Source organism: Microtus pennsylvanicus, chromosome 14, assembly GCF_037038515.1.
Source record: "Microtus pennsylvanicus isolate mMicPen1 chromosome 14, mMicPen1.hap1, whole genome shotgun sequence".
In the NCBI taxonomy this organism is placed as follows: Eukaryota; Metazoa; Chordata; class Mammalia; order Rodentia; family Cricetidae; genus Microtus; species Microtus pennsylvanicus.
Window position 1 is genome coordinate 59196333 of NC_134592.1, and position 20644 is coordinate 59216976.

At 39.6% G+C, this 20644-nt stretch overlaps 1 protein-coding gene across 3 annotated transcripts in view; it reads left to right on the top strand.

Annotated features, from left to right (window-relative positions):
• The window catches only part of Strn3 (striatin 3), an 82715-nt gene that overhangs the window by 1021 nt on the left and 61050 nt on the right, over positions 1 to 20644 (top strand). The gene's annotated exons all lie outside the window — the stretch shown is intronic.

Genomic DNA, 20644 nt, shown 5'->3' on the forward strand with positions numbered 1-20644 from the left:
CGCTTCATGATTCATCAACACTTTTTAACTGAATTTCCCTCTTTTGAGTCGGCTTCTCTTGACTTTTCATTCCACGTCCTTGTTTTTACTCATACAAAGCCCAATTGGACTCTCTCTACTGGATTTATGAAATGTCTACGCAAAGAATTGGTCTTAACTTTGAAGCAAAACGTACTTTTTGCTTGGTCCGAGCTAAAACGAAGCTAAATGTTCACTTATGTGAACCTCCAATTGACTTGAGTTACCCTACGTTTTGAAAGATGGTAGTTTCGGGTTCCTGCCTTGAATTTTTAAAATTAAGTGCCTCTGTTTGAAAGGATTATTTGAGTTGTAGGATAGTTGCATTTAGTTTTAAGTTCTTTCCAGGGTATAACTTGAGCTTAGAAGAAAAAGGCATGCATCTAAACGTTGCACCTGTTTTTTTTTTTTTTTAAGACTTAGGATGTATTGTTCATACACACACATACATCACACCTTTGGTGAGTTTAGGAAAAAGTAATGTTGAAACAGGAGGTTGATTAATGTAGAAAAGGTATTCTCGCGGGGCGTGGAGGCGCACACTTTTAATCCCAGCGCTCGGGAGGGGAGGCAGAGGCAGGTGGATCTCTGTGAATTTGAGGCCAGCCTGGTCTACAGAGTGAGTTCCGGGACAGCCAAAGATACACAGAGAAACCGTCTTGAAAGAAGAGGTATTCTCAAATAAACATGAATCTTCAGTTTTCATTACATGGAATGAATATAAAGAATTTCATTCAAAAATTAAAAATACTCGGCTGTGTGGTGGCACAAGTCTCTAGTCCCAATACTCAGATGGATCTCCATGAGTTCAGGCCACCCTGATTTACATAGAGAATTCCAGGACAACCAGAGCTACATAGACTCAATCTCAAACAAAAAAAAGTAAAAGAAACATAAAATATCAATAATGTTTTGTTGACAAAAGCTTTGCAGTCAAGTGATTGAACCAGTAAATATTTGCTGTAGGTTTTTCTCTTGTTTCAGACAGGGTTTCTCTGTGTATTCTGTGGCTGTCCTGGAACTCAACTATGTAGACCAGGCTTGCCTGTCACCTGAGTGATGGGATTAAAGGTGTGTGCCACCACGCTCAGCTGTGTGTGTGTGTGTTTATTTTTTTAATAGTTATTTACTTCTATTATTTGTATGTGTGTGCCTGAATGTGTGTTTATGCACCACATGTGTACAAGCATCCTCAAAATCAGAAATCGTTGGATCCGTGTAGTTATGGATGATTAAGGAGCCATCATATGGGCGATGGGTATTGAACCCTGGTCTTCTGTGTGAGCCACAGTTGTTCTTAACCGTGAGCCACTCTCCAGACCCTAATTGTTGTTCTTGCTTGTTAGTTTTTTTTTTTGACATAGGGTCTTATATTCCATGCTATTCTGATACTAGGCCGGCCTCGAACTCAGATATTCACTTTCCTCTGCTGGGATCAAAGGCATGCACCACCACAACAGCCTCCACAGTCTGTGTTGTGGTTATTTTGAGACAGAGTCTGTAGTCTTGGGCAGTCTGGAGCCCACTGTGTAGAACAGGCCGGTTACCCATCTTAGAAATCCATCTGCTTCTGCCACTTACCTGCTGGAATTAAAGGTTTGCATCACACATCCAACAAACCAGTAAACCTTTATTTTATTCCACAAAATGGGTTTAGTTAAACTTAAAAATCTTATATATTTTATATGATTTAGTTGATTCGGTAGTTTTAAGATTGTTCTTAATACTTTTGTGTTTTCGAGATAATTTTCAAAAAACTTAAGTGAAAATTGCCTGTGATTTCTCTAATTAAATACGTGTGGATTTAAAGTTTTGTGGTCATATAGCTTTCTAGTATAGTCTGATGCCAGCTTAATGTTCCATGTGGGTAGACTGAGGTTAAAGTATTCATTAAAACATGTGTTGAGGCTTTTGCTTACTTTGATAGACCACCAGTTTCTTACATGGTTTTTGATCCTTGTACTGTTCATTTTCATTGATTTTTTTTTTTCAAGTTAGCAATTGAATTTGTCACTCGGGCATAGTTGATGTAAAGAGCTAAGGAAGCTTCTTGTGTCCAAATTAACAAGTTTTACATTATTGAAATCTATGTTTTCAGCCCCTTATTCCCTTTTCCTTTCCATTGTTCCTGGACTTTAAGGATTCAGTTGCTGGGCTTCTTTTAGATAATCTGTTATTTATTTGTCATTTTGGGGGGTGGGATAGGGCTGTGCAGCAAAAGCTGCGTAGAACCTGGTAGGTGGCTCACACTGACCTTGAATGCTATTATTAGTCTTTAATTAAGACTGCTTGTGAGGTATGCACTTAAAGTTTTATGTGTTGAAATGTATGTCTAAAAATATATGTATATTTAAGCTATACATTTAGAATTATTTCTGGTACTTTCTTAAAAATTAGATAACTTCTATCATTTTTATGTGGTTCTGAGTGCCCTAATCATTTTTTGAAATGGTATCTTGTAGTACTGCACAGTCTGGGTCTTAACTCCTGAGTTTTAAGGGATTCCCTATCTCAGTCTCCCAGGTAGCTGGGTTTAACATATGAACACACATTTTTGGGCTATGCTGGGGACTGAATCCTGAGCCTTGTGCATGTATGTAGTGTGTCTGGTTTGGGTCTTCCACAACACACAGATGGAGGTCAGAAGACTACTCCTGGGAGTCGGTTTTCACTTTCCACTGTCGGTTGGCTTGTCAGCGAGCTCCTTTACCTCTTAGCGATCTTATCAGCCCTCCAGATTTTCTTTGTTCTGTCTCACTTAGCGGTTATCCTCAGTTTATAGTATTGTCCTTACAAACATTGTAGAACACAGGATTTTGCTAGTTTAGTTTTTTATTTTTTGGTTCATGATTGACCTTAAAATTTCCAAATCCTATGACTTTATACACTGTATTGGGCTTAAGCTACAGTTTCTGCTGCTAACTATTTCTTCCCCAAAGCCTTTTCCTATAGGGGTGGTTGTGTTGGGGCACCCATCTGATTCTGGACCTGGGAAGGCAAAGGCAGGTGGACGTCTCTTGAGTTCTAGGCCAACCAGGGCTTTATAGTACAACAGTCTGTTTGAGACTCTTCACTGGCTTTCATTCTCTCATTCCTTGTTTTCCTTTTACCTACTTCACCACTTCTGTTCCAATTGGAGACTATGGATCCCTGGTTGGTACACGGTGCCAACCAGGGATACGTAGCCCAGGGTGGCCTCTTACCTTACCTTCTCCAGTAAAAGGAATAGTACAGGGCACCACCAAGCACAGCCCACTTTTTGTAATATTTCCTCTTGTTTGTTTCTAGTTGTAATCTGAGGTTCTAAATGAACTTGTATTTCACTATTATTTTACAAAAAAAATCAAATTTTTATTACATTTTATTATTTTGTGTGTATGTGGGAATGTGCATGAGTACAGCATATGTTTGGTCAGAGGGCCTTGTGTGTCCAGGGATTGATCTTAAGTCAGCAGACATGGTAGCAGATAGATGCCTTTATCTTTTGAGCCAACTCCAGGGCTGTCATCCAATTTTTAAACTACTGTACTTACCCATTTCATTCTGAAAACTTCATGGCAAGGTTGGTGGAACTGGCTTCTTTCTACCTGAAATATTGGGGCCCAGAGTTTAAATAATGTGCTCAAATATGCTACTGGAGACAGCAGAAAGCAGAGCTGGGATTTAAAGCCGAGAACATGCTTTTAGTTAGCTTCTGGATGTTTCAGACTTGTTTGTAAATTTCCTGTTTAACTTTTCTATCTCAAATTCCCCTGTTCATCTATTCAGCTGATTTTGTATCCCTGTTCTCCCTGCAAACCACACCAAACCTGTTCCATTAATATTATTACTAGTAGTTAGTGAGTCTTTTCCGGAGTGTATTCAATTTCTTGAGTTTTGTTGATTTTTTTTTCATAGTTACTTATTTAGTAAATGTGTGCTGCTTTGGGCTGCTTGCTGGGCATATAATTATGTATGAAACAAAGGCTTTACCCTTAGGGAGCTTGTTTTGTAGAGAATAAAATGCTTCAAGTGGCAAATTAAAAGAAATGGAAAAAGTAAATGAGATTGAAACTTGTATAAATTTTTAGTTAATATTTAGTACTTACTGAGTGCTTTCTGTGTGCTGGATTAATGTTTCAAATATATGCATAAAAATAGTCCATGAACTCTGGATATTATGTTCTTCAATATACTTTTACTCATCTCCCTTCCTTCTGTTTCTGAGGTAGGGTCTCTTGTACCCTAGGTTGGCCTCAGATTCTTTATGTGACCTTGAATTTACCTACCACCTCCCCAGTGCTGGAATTACAGTTGTAAACTTTTTTATGGTACTGTGAGGCAAACACAAGGCTTCATGTGTATTAGGCAAGAATTCTACCTATGTTAAATCCTCAGCCCTTCATTTAATTCTTGCAAAGTCCGCCCACCATGTAGTTTTAGATCTGAAGTTTAAGAAATACTGAATCGGGCTGGAGTGATGGCTCAGTGGTTAAGAGCATTGCCTGCTCTTCCAAAGGTCCTGAGTTCAATTCCCGGCAACCACGTGGTGGCTCACAACCATCTGTAATGAGGTCTGGTGCCCTCTTCTGGGCTGCAGACATACACACAGACAGACTATTGTATACATAATAAATAAATATTAAAAAAAAAGAAATACTGAATCATATTAAGAACATTGCACTTGGGAGAAGCAGCAAAAGTAGATATTCCTGAAGGAGGAAAGAGGCTGTTGAATAAGGAGGACTATTTTACATGGTCTAAATGGCCATGTAAAACAGGTTCATCCTAAAATAAATTCTCACTAAAATTTAATTTGAGTGGCTTATAGTACTCCTGCATATACAGTGACATGGAGTCTCTTTTAGCTTAAAAAAGGAAGAAGGTAAGAAAATTTTGCCTGGATAGCCTATGAAGTCTGACCACTAACCCAAGGAAATAATCCTGATTTATTCTGTGCGTTTTATTTTACTGCTACTCCAGTCTTTGTTCATAGGGCCTCTCTTACCTGAATTCCCTAGTGTAATCTAAACTTCTTTCATCTGGTACCTATTTTTTAAGTTTATCCTTTACAATATACATATAGTATTGTTGTAACTTTGCTTTAGTATTTTATTGTAGAGTGATTCAAATATGTTTTAAAAAAAATAGTCTTGTGATCTTCCATAAACTCTGTTACTCATCTTAAAGAATAGCCCCTTATGATCAGTCTCTTTGTCCCCTGAGACAAGGTCTCTGGTATCCCAGGCTGGCCTGTGTCTGTGTAGAGAAGGATAATCGTGAACTCTTGAGAATATTGGGGTTCTAGGAGTGTAACATTATACCTTGTTAATTTGTGGTCATGGGGAGGAACCCAGTGCTTTGTACATACTGGGTAAGTACTCTGCCAACTGAGCTATAGCTTTTTACTTGATCAGACTTGTTTTAACTGTTTCTATCCATTTGTCCTCAGCTCCTTTCTCTAGCCTTCTCCTCCTCCTCTTCCTCTTCCTCTTCCTCCTCCTCTTCTTCTTCTTCTTCTGTCTCTCTCTGTCTTTCTCTCTCTCTCTCTCTCTCTCTCTCTCTCTCTCTCTCTCTCTCTCTCTCTCTCTCTCTCATCTATTTATTGACAGGGTTTCTCTATGTAGCCCTAACTGTCCTGGAACTCTCTCTGTAGATCAGGCTGACCTCAAATTTACAGAGATCCATCTGCCTCTGCCTCTGAGTGCTGGGATTAAAGTCATATGCCACCACAGCCCAGCTATCTCATAATATTTTGATGCAGATCTTAGGCCCATGAAATTTCACCTTTTCTACTCTAAAGCCTATGTGTTGGCTTATACCTGTAATCCTAACACTTGGGAGGCTGAGTCAGGAGGATCATTGTTAATTTGAGACCAACCTAGTTAACCAGTAAGTTCTAGGCTAACCTGGACAACAGAGGGAGGGCCTGTCTCAAAGCAAAGCAGAGAAAGCATTATATATTTTAAAAGATAAGTGTTATTAATATTAATATTAAACACAGCTACAGTGTGACAATAATAATTGATAGATTATTAATTTCTTGATTTTATCAGATATATTGTTTGGTTTTCCAAAGTTATCTTTGGAGTTCTTTGAATCAGGATCCACATTGTGGCCAAGACCACCTTCATCTCTTGGTAATTTTTGTTCAAGAAATTAGTCAATGAGAGAAGGTTCAGTTGATAAAAGTGCTTGCTGCCAAGCCTTATGATCTCAGTTTACTCTCTGGGACTCACATAGTAATGGTGAGAACAGGCTACTGTTAAGTTGTTCTTTAACCTTTGTGTGTGTGTGTGTGTGTGTGTGTGTGTGTGTGTGTGTGTGTTTGAATACATACATATAGACTCACATGGATACACACACAAGAGTGGGACGGAGGCAGATCATTGTTTGGTTGAAGGTTTTTGGAGTTTGAGTGTTATTGAGCAACCTCCCTGTGTTGTAGTTTTTAGCTTGATGCAGTGCTCTGCCTGCCTTCCTTAAAACTTGGTTTGCTTCTAGGGCCTTAATCAAAGTTGTTTTACTTTTTTCTGTTCCTTGTGGAGGGTGGGGTGTGTGGAAGGCAAGTCAGTTTTCCAGGTGGTGGTGAGGTCTTTGACAGAAAGGCACATGGTCAGTCATTAGCTTTGTTTTTGTGGCATTAGAAGCTATTTGATGTTAGGGCTTAGGAATGGTCATTCGTAAGAACCATCATAATTATTTGTTGTGAGATATTTGTACACTGTGTGAAGATTTTTTGTTGTGATTGGTTCAGTAAAGTTCTGAATGGCCATTAGCTAGACAGGAGGTTTAGGTGGGACATCCAGGCAGACAGAGGAAAAAGGAGGAAATAATTGGTACAGGGGAGACACCAATGAGATATGGAGTTGGGCATATAGAATGAAAGAAAAGTAAAAAAGCCACATAGTAAAACATAGATTAATAGAAATGGGTTAATTAAAGTTATAAGAGCTAGTTAGGAACAAACCTCAGCTATGGCCTAATTTTCATAATTAATAAGTTTCCATGTAGTTATTTGCAGGCTGGCCGTCCAAAGATAACTGAACAAGAGTTTGCTACATAGGGCGTTCAACATAGGACCTGAGAAAGCGGTCTCCCGGGTAGGCTCCATGTACAGAGGTGTGACTCTTTAAGAGGCCCTGCTACTGAGCACTTGAACGGGGTTTATGAGTGGGTGTGCTACTACTTGGTGGTGGGAGACTAGGTAGAATTGCCTACTGGAGCCTAGATCAATTAACCCGGCTCCAGGCCAGTGGGGCTCTGCAGGCATGAAACCGCTCTTGGTAACCTGAAGGGGATGGAGCCAGCAGCCATCATCAGCTGTGTGCTAAGCAGAGCCATGCAGTGGAAGCCTAGCTGCTGCCTGCTTAGCAATTTAAAGTTTGGCTCACGCATCAGAGAACACTGTGAATGCGCGGGCACAGAAAGTTAGAACCAGATGGAGAAAATCTCTGAACAGACATATGCTTAAAAATGTGCTTAGATTCTGAAGAAAGAAAAGGAGTATAGAAAGTCTTAGAAAAAAAAAAACCAGTTTAAAAATAAAAGTAAAGTCTTTAAAGAAAGAGTAAGGTAATTAAAAAAAAGTCACGTAAGAATGGGAAATACATAGGGCATCTGGGTCCTGTATAGTGTGTTTTATTGACTTTGAATTTTTTGAATGCTGTTGAGCGAATGGCAGCTCCTGAAAAAGAGACATTGGGTTATAGAAAGGACTGCTGAATTAAACCAGCCTTTATACTTTAGAGATGTCTTGGCATCAAAATGGAAGTTGGGAAGTGTGTTGCATTGGGAAAAATGTTTCCACAGGAAACAGAAAGTTAGGATTCTCTTCAAAATGAATGAAGATCCAATTTGATTGGGGGAGACCTAAAAATCTTGGCTTGTGACATGAAGAAAGAAACCAAGAAAGACTATAGGACAGGTGACATATATGCTGATCCCTTGATGTGGGAACAGCCCTGAGACTGGATGAGACTTGATAAACTTGTTGGCTACAGAGCCCTCATGACTTATTATATGCCATCCTTTTATATGACATGAATTGAAGTTTGGTTATACAACCCAAACAAATTTAGAAAGTTAACGGATGACTTTTACCTTCTCAAACATGAAACAAGAAAATCATCTTCAACTGACTTGTACATACTGCATTTTCCATATACATATATTGCCTTTAAAAGTTTGTGTGTTTTCAGATAAAAGGGACCAGACACCAGTAAAAATAAGTAGCTCAGGTGATCCAGCCTCTCAAAATGCCCCTTTTCTCAAAATTCTTCATCCAGAGCCACTTCAAAGCTCCTAGCCTAGGTGGTCCAACCTTACACACTACTCCAGGCAGGACTTTGGATGAGCCCTGCACTTTCCCATCACACAGAGACTAAGCAAAAAATAATACAGTTAGCTCTTCCTGGACTTGACCATAAGCCCAATTTTCTTAGGGTCCCCCAAAGATGCTGTTGCCCTTGGGAAGCAGTCTGGGGACATCCACATTCCCAAAAGGTAAGGTGGGTGATTTTGGTAGGTTATTGATGTTTGTCATCATTTTAGGGTGTTGGTTACAAGTTGTTATTCATCATGGTCAGGAAAAAGCTGAACCAAAGAGATTAGATTCAGGAGTCTTGTTCTGAAAAGAATAAGGGGGGAGTATAGAAATGATAGAATAAAATGATAGATTTTTTTTTTAATCTGCTTTCAAACTAAAAAACTAACAGTTTCGCCCGGTGGTGGTGGCGCACGCCTTTAATCCCAGCATTCAGAAGGCAGAGGCAGGCGGATCTCTGGGAGTTCGAGGCCAGCCTGGTCTACAAGAGCTAGTTCTGGGACGGACAAACCCTGTCTCGAAAAACAAAAACAATAAAAATAAAAATAAACCTAATAGCTTTAAATATTTTACATTGATATGGATTTTTATATATTGATACAAATTAAGGTTATTTTTGTAGCTGGTCAGTGGTGGCTCATGCCTTCAATCCCAGCACTCAGGAGGCAGAGGCAGACGCAGGTGGATCTCTGTGAGTTCGAGGCCAGCCTGGTCTACAAGAGCTAATTCCAGGACAGGCTCCAAAGCTACAGAGAAACCCTGTCTTGAAAAGACAAAACAAAAAATGTTTTAATAACATAGGGCAGTCTGGGGATGTGACTCAGTGGTTAAGAACACTGGCTGCTCTTATAGGGGCTCTGAATTCAATTCCCAGCAATCATATGGTGGCTCACAGTCATCCATAATGAAATTTGGTACCCTCTTCTGGCCTGCAGGCAGACACGGAGGCAGAATTCTATACATAATAAATAAACCTTAAAAAACAAACAGGGTTTTTCATGACAGGGAGACATGTTTGTTCCTGGCAGCACCAATTTGCTTCCAAAAAGGATGATGGTCATTGAAGAGCCACCATACAGAGTTTGCTTTCTATGTGGCAAGACTAGCCATCTGGGCAAGAAATTTCCCTTTCCTCTAATGCTGACAGTATACTGCCCAAAGTGGACAAGCAGGACACAAAAGAAGGCAACTGCCAAACTTCTCCAAGACAAGGTAGAACAGTCCTTCAAAATTCCTGCTTCAAAGAAAAGTCTGTCAAATGTTCTAGGCCTGTAGGCTAAAGATGGATGCCCAATGTTACAGAGGAACCTTGGGTAACAACTGTTCTGGCAGCCAGTTGCTACTATTGTTTCCTATAGTTTTAGAAGTTGTTTCCTTTGTACTTCCTGTTTACTCAGGTAATATATCCTTCTCCAGTTTCTGATGGAATTGAAGATGAATTAGTTATAGTATTTCTTGTTACCGAATTCAGAAAAGAAACTCACAAAAGATGTATAAAGTCTTTTTATGCTTAAATATTAGAAAATGTTTTGAGGTCTAAAAATAGCTTTAGAATGGTAATACAAGTTATGATAGGAAATGGTTTAGTTACAAAACTTGAAAATCATCAAGATAAGGTAGATATTAGAGTATTTTCTTCAAATATGCCAAATACAAATGGACTGGTCACTGTGAATGTAATTCTTACCTGATAATTGTTCTTATTGTATAAAATTTTACTGTGTTAGAAATTTATTTAGACAAAAAGGGGGAAATATGGGACATTTGTATATTGTGTAAAGATACATTGCTGTGATTGGTTGAATAAAGAGCTGAGTAGCTATTAGCTAGGCAGGAGGTATAGGTGGGACTTCTGGGCATAGAGAGGGAGTAGGAGGAGACAATGAAGATGCCGGGAGATGCCAAGTAGACAGAGGGAGTCAGACATACAGAATGAAAGAAAGGTAAAATATAAATTAATAGAAATGGGTTATTTTTAAGTCTTAAGAGCTAGTTAGGAACAAGCCTAAACTATAGGTCGAGCTTTTATAATTAATAATAATAACTCTCTGTGTTATTATTTAAGAGCTGATGGTGGGACAGAGAAAGACTTGTTAAATGTTCCCCCTCCCTGCCCCTACACACACACACACACACACACACACACACACACACACACACGTTAATTTGCAGCCTTGGGTACCCTGGAATTCATTTTGCAGATCAGGCTGGCCTTGACTCAGATTGCCTGCCTGCATCTGCCTCCTAAGTGTTGGGATGAAAGGCATGCACCACCACCACCTGCAGTCTTGTGAAATCTTAAGACAGAATTTTTTTTTTTTTTTAAGGACTGGGAATATAGCTCTCCTTCCCGTTTTGATTCCTAATACTTTGTAAATGGGACATGGTGGTGCATGCCTGGGCTTTACTAGTTGATGTGTCCCAGAAAGAAGAATGGGTAAGAAATGTATGAAAGAAAAAGATGGAATAGGTAAGTGTAATATGCTGTTAATAGTTGTGTCAGCTAAATCTCAGAGAGGCCTAGACTATGGTTTTATTTAATTACTGGGTTAGGTATTTTCTAGGCTTGCTTGGTATTTGTAGCCCAGATTGGTGTTGAACTCCATAAAGCGCTGCCTCAGGCCTTCCACCTGCTGGGATTAGAGATGTGTACCACCATACATAGCTTTTCTCATAGTAACATTTCTCGTGTTGCTTTTTTCCAGGACCGTTGAAATGGAACTAGCCACACATAAGTTCACATGTTTAGAAATGGGGGCGGGGTAAGAGTAGAGGAGTCTTACTTGCTGTTTATTGCTGTGAAGAGACACCATGACTATGGCAACTCTTCGAAAGAAAGCATTTAATTGGGGAGTTGTTTATAGTTTTGGAGTTAGTCTGTCCTCACCATAGTGGGAAGCATGGTGCTGGAAAAGTAGCTGAGAACTGTATCTGTCCTGATCTGCATGTAGGCAGAAAAAGAGAGTCAGGCACTAGGCCTGATGTGGTCTTTTGAGACCTCCAAAGACCACTCCCAGTGACATATCTCCTCCAACAAGACCACACCTAATCCTCCAAACAGTCCACCAGCTGGGGACTCAGTATGTAAACATGAATTTAAGGGAGCCATTCTCATTCAAACCACTACAAGTAGGAGCCAGATTCTGTACTTCCACTGTATTTGTGTGTCTTTGTAGTTTGCACATATTGTTACCCCTTCTGTGGGTTTTTGTTTTTTGAGACAGATTTTCTCTGTGTAGCCCTGGCTGTCTGACCTTGCTCTATAGGCTGGCCTTGAACAGACAGAGATTCACCTGCTTCTGCCCCCCCACCCCCTGCCAGGGTTAAAGGTGTGATTAGCCCCTTTATTACCTTTCATAAAAGGTTTTCAGTTTTAATTTTGTTGTCTTTTTCCTCTAGTAGGCTGGTTATAAGTTCTTTGAAAGGATCAGATGTTTTATTTTACTTGTATATCCACTGAGAGGGGAAGGACCTAGCACATTATAGGCATTTTCTAAGTAATTTTTTTTTTTTTTTTTTTTTTGGTTTTTCGAGACAGGGTTTCTCTGTGGCTTTGGAGCCTGTCCTGGAACTAGCTCTGTAGACCAGGCTGGTCTCGAACTCACAGAGATCGGCCTGCCTCTGCCTCCCAAGTGCTGGGGTTAAAGGCGTGCGCCACCATCGCCCGGCTTGCTAAGTAATTGTTAATGAGTAGAGTTGCACAAGATCTTTTTCCCCTTCAAAATGAGTAACTCTTTTGAGGTGCTTTAGTGAGTACAGGTGGTGCTTAGCACATCTGAAAGTATTCCATGTTGTTTTTCAACTTTGTTTTAAAAAATTGTTTTAAAAAAGTATAGCCTACCGGGTTTATTGGCGCACACCTTTAATCCTGGGGTGGGGGTGGGTGGATTAGGGTGGTGAGAGGCAGGTGGATCTCGGTAGGTTCGAGGCCAGCCTGGTCTACAGAGCAAGGTACATGACAGGGCTAAACATAAAAACCCTGTCTCGAAAAACCAGAATGAATAAAAAAAAATTATGTGAAAAGAGATCTGGGGCTGTTGCTCAGCGATAGAGCCCTAGCCTAGCATTTGGGAGGGCTTCGATTCAATAGCTAGCTCTGCCCCATCCTTTGCAAGAAAAAGTACATTCAGGAAAATACAAATTAAAACACTTTGTAATTTTGAAGTTGGAATACAGCTGAGTTAGTAAAGTGCTTGTCTGTCATTTGCAAAGCCCTGGACTCAGTCTTCACTACTTCATAAACTGGGTGTGATGCCACCCAGGTCTATAATTTTAGCACTAGAGAGATAGAGGCAGGAGACAGCTACATAATGAGTTTGAGTCTAGGCTGGAATACATGATACCCTATCTCAAAAAATTATATATATTAAAGAAAAAAAGCAACCCTTTTGGACGATGAGGTTGCTGGCAACTCCCAACCCCTTTTCTTTTTCTTACTAAAAATGGCTCAACAAACACAATGGAATAGATATTTGCTTTTATCACCATTGATTCCCATTATTTTTTTCCTTTCCTTATTTTTTTGGAGGTGTCGGTGGTTTTTGAGACAGGGTTTCTCTGTGTAGCTTCGGCTGTTGTAGAACTCTTTTTTTGTAGGTTAGCCTGGTCTCCATAGAGCCAGCTAGCTGCCTCTGCTCCTGAGTGCTGGGGCTAAAGAACACTACTACTGCCCAGCCATCTTCTCTTCTTTATTGAACCAGAGTTTTACTGTGTAGCCCAGACTAGCCTGGAAGTCCCTATGTAACCCAGACTCCCTTTGAATTTAATAATATAGCCTAGGATAGCCTTGAGCTCATGGCAGTCCTCTTGCTTTAGGCTTTCTGAGTGCTAGGATTACTGGTTGTGAGTCACCATATTGGCATGCATATATGATTTTCTTGGTGGCTGTCCTGTAGATTACATTAACACTTTAGTTTATAGCAATTTAGCTTTAATTAATACTGGTTTAATTAAAATTGAATATAAAATGTTCTTCTGAAGCTTTTATTTCCTACTTTGTTCTTTGTGCTGTTCTTCAACAATTTGTTCGATGTATACCCAAACAATGCAGATTTCTAATTATTGTTTAATGAACGTGCTTCTTAAATCAGGAAGAAAAACAGCTCAACTCTTTTCAATTTATATTTCACTAGATTGCTCAGACTGACCTTGAATTTAACTCGGTAATTTGTTTGGCCTCAGATTCATCATCATCCCTTTCCTTCTCTCAAGTATTCAGATTGCAGACATGTGCCAGTACACTCAGCTTCTCTTCCAAACTTACTAGTTTGGATATGGATCTCTCTGTCTCTCTCTCTCTGTCTCTCTCTCTGTCTCTCTCTCTGTCTCTCTCTGTCTCTCTCTCTGTCTCTCTCTCTGTCTCTCTCTGTCTCTCTCTCTGTCTCTCTGTCTCTCTCTGTCTCTGTCTCTCTCTCTGTCTCTCTCTCTGTCTCTCTCTCTCTCTCTCTCTCTCTCTCTCTGTCTCTCTCTCTCTCTGTCTCTCTCTCTCTCTGTCTCTCTCTCTCTCTGTCTCTCTCTCTCTCTCTCTCTCTCTCTCTCTCTCTCTCTCTCTCTCTCACCAAGTTTCTCTGTGTAATAGCCTTGACTGTCCTGGAATTCTTTGTAGACAAGATTGGCCTCAGACTCACAGAGATTCGCCTGCCTGTGTCTCTCAAGTGCTGGGATTAAAGGTGTGTACCACCACCGCCTGGCCCAGATTATTTTTCTTTGTAACTGTGTGCATGTTTGATGTGTGTGTGTTGAGTGCAGCATGTGTGTATAGGTCAGAGGCAAATTTATGGAATTTGTTTTCTCACTGCATACTGATGTGGGTTCTGGGAGGTGAAATGTGGTCACCTTTACTTATGCAACAATCTCTCCATCCCTAGGCAGTCTTTCTTTATTTTCATGTTAGGCCAGGGCTTGAATCTACTCTGGGCAAGCAGGCAATCTTTTTCTTTTAGCAATTTGAATTCAACACACTTCCTTCATTGTTTCCAATGGAAATTCGGCTGTGATGAGTTACTTTTCTTTGGATGTTTTCATGATTTTTCTGTTTTGCACGACTTTTGACAGTTTGATTATGGTGTGTTGTATTGTTAATCTCTGAGGTTTTTTTTTTTATCACATTTAGTAGAGCTTCTGTGTTTTTAAAAATTGTTATTCTGCTGTATCTTTTCTTTATTCATATTTATTGACTTACAGTTATATTCTACAGCTCACTTCTGTGGGTTAATTTTTCTTCATTTATTTGATTCTCAGTACAAAATTTCAAATTATCTGATTCCTTCTGTCTGCTTATATCTGCTCTTGAGTCAATTTATTGAGTTTTTTATTTCTATCACTTTTCTTCTTCCTCTTTTTTTTCCTGAAGACAGTGCCTCATATATCATACGCTGCCCTGGAACTCACTCATTTCCGGTTTGTGTGGATCCTGAGATTTTGCTGTAGTGAAAGTTTAGGTTTTTCTCCAATCTTTCTTGACCAAGTACTATATGTGACATAGTCTTACAGAATTCCAGAATATGTTCCAGTATTTAAAAATCTCTATACCCATCTCATTGCTTTTAAGCTTTTTACTTGTTTTTCTCTAAAATCAATGATTTCAAGTAGCTAAGATGTCCAACAATTGAGGCAAAGCAAGCAAGCAAACAAACAGCAGACTTGTTTGCATTAGACAAGTTCAGCATCTACATAAGGATGCTGGTAGAGTTTTCAGGAGTGCAGAAGGCATGTCAAATGGTGGCAAAACTTTGGGAATGAGAGTTTTGGAGACATCGTTGAACTAGGTAGAATTCAGGCTGGTCTCCCTCACCATCCCTCTCCCTTCCACATTTCTCTCGCCTGTGCCCTCCTGCTTGGAAGGGTTCCAGGCCTGATTTTAACTGTGATTGCTGCTTAGTGGTTTTCATAGCTTCTTGTGGAGTGTCACTAGGTTGCTGTATTTACCAATGTCCAGCCCCATGTATTAAACATCCCTGGATTGCTTCAGTCCTTTGGTTAATTTCCATAGTACAGGAGTAATTAGTTCATTTTTATTCTTTTGCTAGTGTTCTTACTGCTTGTATGGAGCACTGAATTTCAGGGTTTTTTTTTGTTTTGTTTTTTGACAGGGATTCTCTGTAGCTTTTAGAGCCTATTCTGAAACTTGCTCTGTAGACCAAGCTGGCCTCAGATTCACAGAAGCCCTCGTGCCTCTGCCTCCCGAGTGCTGGGATTAACGTGTGCCATCACCACCTGGCTCTTTTTTTTTTCTTTTTTGATTTTAATTTCAGTTTTTTTTTTTAGCTGCAATTTCTACTGACATTTCTAGTGTTACTGTGAAACTAGGATCTATAATAACACCAGCCCTTAATAAGTGATGCAAGAGTTTCTTCTCCAAGTTTAGAGGGTTCAGACAAACCTTAGGGGTTTTGTATTCTTTGGAATGGTCAATCGTGAGATAATAGGAGAGTTAAAAACAGTTTTATTTTAAGGCCCAACATACAGAAGAAGTGCTTCTCTCAGTGTTCTCCAGGATAGTTAAGAGGCGAAGGATAGAAAGGGAGGGCAAAGGTTTAGGTCAGAACGTTTGCGGGTTTTTTGTTTGTTTGTTTTGTTTTGTTTGTCGAGACAGTGTTTCTCTGAGTAGCCCTGGCTATCCTAGAACTCGATCTGTAGACCAGGCTGGCCTCGAACTCAACAGAGATCTGCCTCCTGAGTGCTGGGATTAAAGGCGTGCGCTGTCACCACCATCTGACTGCTGTGGTGTTTCATAGAAGGGCATAGGTAGGGACTGGTTTGAGTAATTTGGGGGAGGTTCTACAGAATGGGTTAACTGATTTCTGGCTCTAGGGGGATTAAGGCCTGATTGTCAGGCCCTGGGAATTACAGGCCAAAAATGAAGACTGTCTGGTTTGTGTAGCAAGAAAGGCAGGCTCCCTACTGAGTCTTGTAAGAATTGGCTAGCTCTGAGAGGGCCAGTCTCCCTAACCAGAAAGGTTTTAAGATGTCAAAACACAACATGCAGGAAAAAGAAGACATACACTGGGCTGGAAGAGTTTCGTATTAATCATCCCACAAGCTTCATCCATTTTTCGAGGTTCCAGTTACTTCCCCTTTCCCATGTGAATCCTAACCTTGGTTTAACAGATCTTCCCAAATTGAGAATTTAATTTTGATTGGAGTTGGGATTAAATTTTGATTTAATTTTGATCTGCTACTCTTCTGACTATTCTGATCCTGGCTGTCTTTGGTGTCATCTTGCTGTAGGAGAGAAGTATCTGAAAAGTAACTGAAGAATTTTCTGGCCTTTTACTTTCACTTCTTGTTACTTTTTTTAATGGATTGTCTTTTTTTTTTTTTTTTTTTGGTTTTTTTTTTGGTTTTTCGAGACAGGGTTTCTCTGCTGCTTTGGAGCCTGTCCTGGAACTAGCTCTGTAGACCAGGCTGGTCTCGAACTCACAGAAATTCGCCTGCCTCTGCCTCCTGAGTGCTGGGATTAAAGGCGTGCGCCACCATCGCCCGGCTTGGATTGTCTTTTACAAAACTAATTTTTCATGGTTCTCTGCAATTACTGTTTTCCTCATACTTTAAAAATGCTTTTATATTTTTCATTTTCTAGAGAAGAGGTTGGCAAAATATGGCTTGCAAACCAAACTCATTCTAGAACCTACTTGGATTTTTAGTAGCTAATTTTTTAAAAATTTATTTGTGTGTGTGTGTGTGTGTGTGTGTGTGTGTGTGTGTGTGTGTGTGTGTGTGTGTTGGGGCTGGAGGTCCTCTTGGGGAGCTAGAGTTATAGAGCCACTATAGGTGGGTAATGTGAACTGAACTTGGAAGCAAATGCTCTTAACTGCTGAGCCATCTCTCCAGCTCTTCCTCCTTTCTATTTAAAGAGATATAAAACGAAAACAATAAGAGGACTGAAACAAAAGTCATTTACCAAAAGGAGTTGTCAGCTTTTGTCTTCTACTGGGATACTTGGGTTACCACATGGGGAAGTTTTATTGGTTATATTTCTGCTTTTGCCTTTTGTACCACCACTGCCATAGATGGCATTGGCAGCTGGGATGCCAGGTTGTTGACGACCTTACTTCATTTTAAAGTCTGCTTTCTTAAACCATTTTCACCAGTGGTTACAAATTGGGCATCTTCTGTTACCATAGCTAACTGAGATACCATTTGGCATGTGTGTGTTGGGGGGGGGGCGGGCGGGGAGAGCATTTGGCTGTAATACAGGATGGGCAAAAAGTTCAGTTGGCTGCATTTCGGAACTTGCAGTTGGCGTAGATTTAGAAACGTCCTAATTTGGAATCAAGGGTTATGCCCTCAAGTCTGTGTTTTGAGTAATCATCAGGTGAAGGTGACTTAGGGAGTCAGGCAGCTCAGTTGAGAACCAGACAGTTCCTGAAGGAAGAGAACTGACAGCTGAGAGCTGTTTGCTTTCCTGTACCACTCCCAACAGCTGGACAATAAATAAATTATTCCAGAAGGGAGATAGGTTAATATATCACTGTGACTGCTAGATTCACTTTCATTTAAGAGAACAAAAACAGCAGTGATTAGCTCCCATCTCCCCTCTGTCCCTTTCTCCTCCTTTCCTTTGACCTCCTTTTTGATGCTGGGGATTGAATCTAGGACCTCATGCTGAGAAGTGCCCTACCATTGAGCTTTATTTCCGGCCTTGTTTTGAGATAGGGTGTCACCAAAGGCTAACCTTAGTGAAGCCCTGACAGGCCTGAACTCTGATAGTTCTGCAGAACCTCATCAGTCTGTAGGTAGTTAGGGGCCTCTATCACCAGGTGTGGCCTTTTTTTTTTTTTTTGAGACAGCCCCTCTAACCATATTTGGTTGCCTTTTGATCTTTCTGCTTTAGCCTGGGATTAGAGGCATCTATGATTATGTCTGATTTTCTTCTTCTTTAATGAATTAATACTTCTAAAGAGAAAGCTGTAGAATGTAATTCTCTCAAGTTGTATGGTTTTCTTTTTTTGAGAAATATTTAATGGCAGGGCATGCTGGTGCCCACTTTTAATTTGATCACTTGGAAGGCAGAAGCAGGTAGATCGTAGAGTTTGAGGCTCTGGTCTACAAAGGTAAGTTCCAGGATGGTCAGGGCTACAGAAAGAAACCCTGCCCCCCAAAAAACAAAGAAAAAAGATTGATACTCATACAGGCATAGAGTCTTATATATATATATATTTAAATTTACTTACTGTACATGTGTCTACAGGGGTGTGTGTGTATGTCAGTGTCTGTCAAAGGACAACTCTCCCGCTCTTGGAATCTTGGGATCAGGCCTGCTCACAGATAACTCTACTTGCTGAGCTCTGTCTTCCTTGCTTTTAAGTTGTATACTGTCAAGATGGGTGGGTGGTATTAAGACATTTTGAAAAGACTGTTTTTGATTTCAATGTGTATAAATGAATTAACCATTTCAGCATTGGAAATGTCACAGTACAATCTTAAAATAATTGTAGAAATTGAATTTAGTTAGCATATCATTAGATTTTTTTATGTATATTTATTTGTTTATGTATGTATTCATGCATGTGCTATGGTGAGTGGTGTGTGTGTGTGTTTGTATGTGTGTGTGAGACAGATAAAAAAGACAATCTGGGAGTTGGTTCTCTCCTTCCACCATGGGTTCACGTACCAAACTCGGGACAGGCGTGTTGTTAACATATCTTCAAAGACATTCAATTCAGTTTTTACATTTAACAAGTGAAGAAGCCAAGAAAGGCTAATGGGCATTTATAAAGCTAGTTAGTGATAAATAGGGATTTGAATATATATCTGTATAGATGTCCAGGTTAGTGTTCTTGGATCAGTATCTTATTTCTTCTCTTGATTTTCTGTAATTCCTAAGAAAAGAGTATTAAAGTTCTAAAATTGAGTAAATTTTTAAAATGACTTTTTGGAATCATCTTGTTGCTAGGAACAATATTAAATAGTATCCAAATACTTTAATACCAACAAGTAGTTTCTGGAGGGATAGCATTTTGGATAGATAGGTCTGATTTATTTTTAACTTTCCAGGAAGATGATTTCACTCTTTACTTTGGAAACTTCTCCTAATGACTATAAGTTGTCAGGTAATGGAAACTCTTCACAAATATAAGAATTCTGAGTATATGCTAGGCTGAAGTTAGTATTATAGTTGCAGCAGTGGATTATCTGCCCTGCAGATCATCTTTATCATTACTGTTGCTTGCATCAGTTTGCATTTGCACTTAATGTTCATGTCAGGCAATAGTAATTTGATTGTTGAGGGCTAATATTAAGTATAATAATAGAGGTAATTCTAAGATAAATATTTCTAATGTGAAATAATTGTTTTATAATAAAAGGCAGGAAAATTACATGTTTTGTTATGAGTTACTCAGAAGTCCAAACATTCTAACCTTTGAAGAATCATTGTTACTGTTTGATTTTTGCTCTCTCAGACAGGGTCTGGTCTGTCTATGAAGCCCAATTTGTCTTGAACTCATGATTTGGATTACATGCATATGTTCCTGTAACCTGTTAAAACTTGCCACAATTCTAAATGCACAGTTCAGTGCAAGTATTTCATCTTGTTACACAACCAGTTCCTAGAATGTTTCCTCTTTCTCCCCAGCTTTTGCTATCCCTCATTCTACTATCTTTTTCTGAATTATCTTTTAATGTGCTGGGTCATCATAGAAGTGGAATGGTATTTTTCTTGTGACTCCCCCTCTTATACTTATACTGTCCTCAAGGTTCAGCCATGTGTTGTATCAATATGCCAAAGTTTCCTTTTATTACTGTATTCCCTATCTCCCTCCCTCACTCCATGCTTTGCACACATGTGTGTGACTGACAGTTTCTCATGTAGTCCAGGCTGGCCTTGAATTGACTATGTAGCTGAGGATGATCTTGAGCTTCAGATTTTCTGTTTGCAAGTGCCAGGATCATAGACCTGTGCTACCATACTGGAATGATATTCTTGTGTGTGTGAGAGACAGAGAGACATATATGAGGTTTTTTGCTTGTCTTTTAATTTGTTGATAGACATTTGGCTTCTACTTCTTAGCCTTTGTGATTAATGCTTATGTGAACTTGTGCAGATTCTGAGACTATGTTTTCAGTTCTGGATTAAGCCAAGAGGTAGGATTGTTGGATCAAATGGTAGTTGTTTTTTGTTTTGTTTTTCATGATAGGGTTTCTCTGTGTAATAGTCTTTTTTTAAAATATTTTTTATGGTTTATTTATTTAACTTTATGTGCATTGGTATGAAGGTGTCAGATCCCCTGGAACTGGATTTTTAGACAGTTGTGAGCTGCCATGTGGGTGCTGGGAATTGAACTTGGGTCCTCTGGAAGGGCAGTCAGTGCTCTTAAC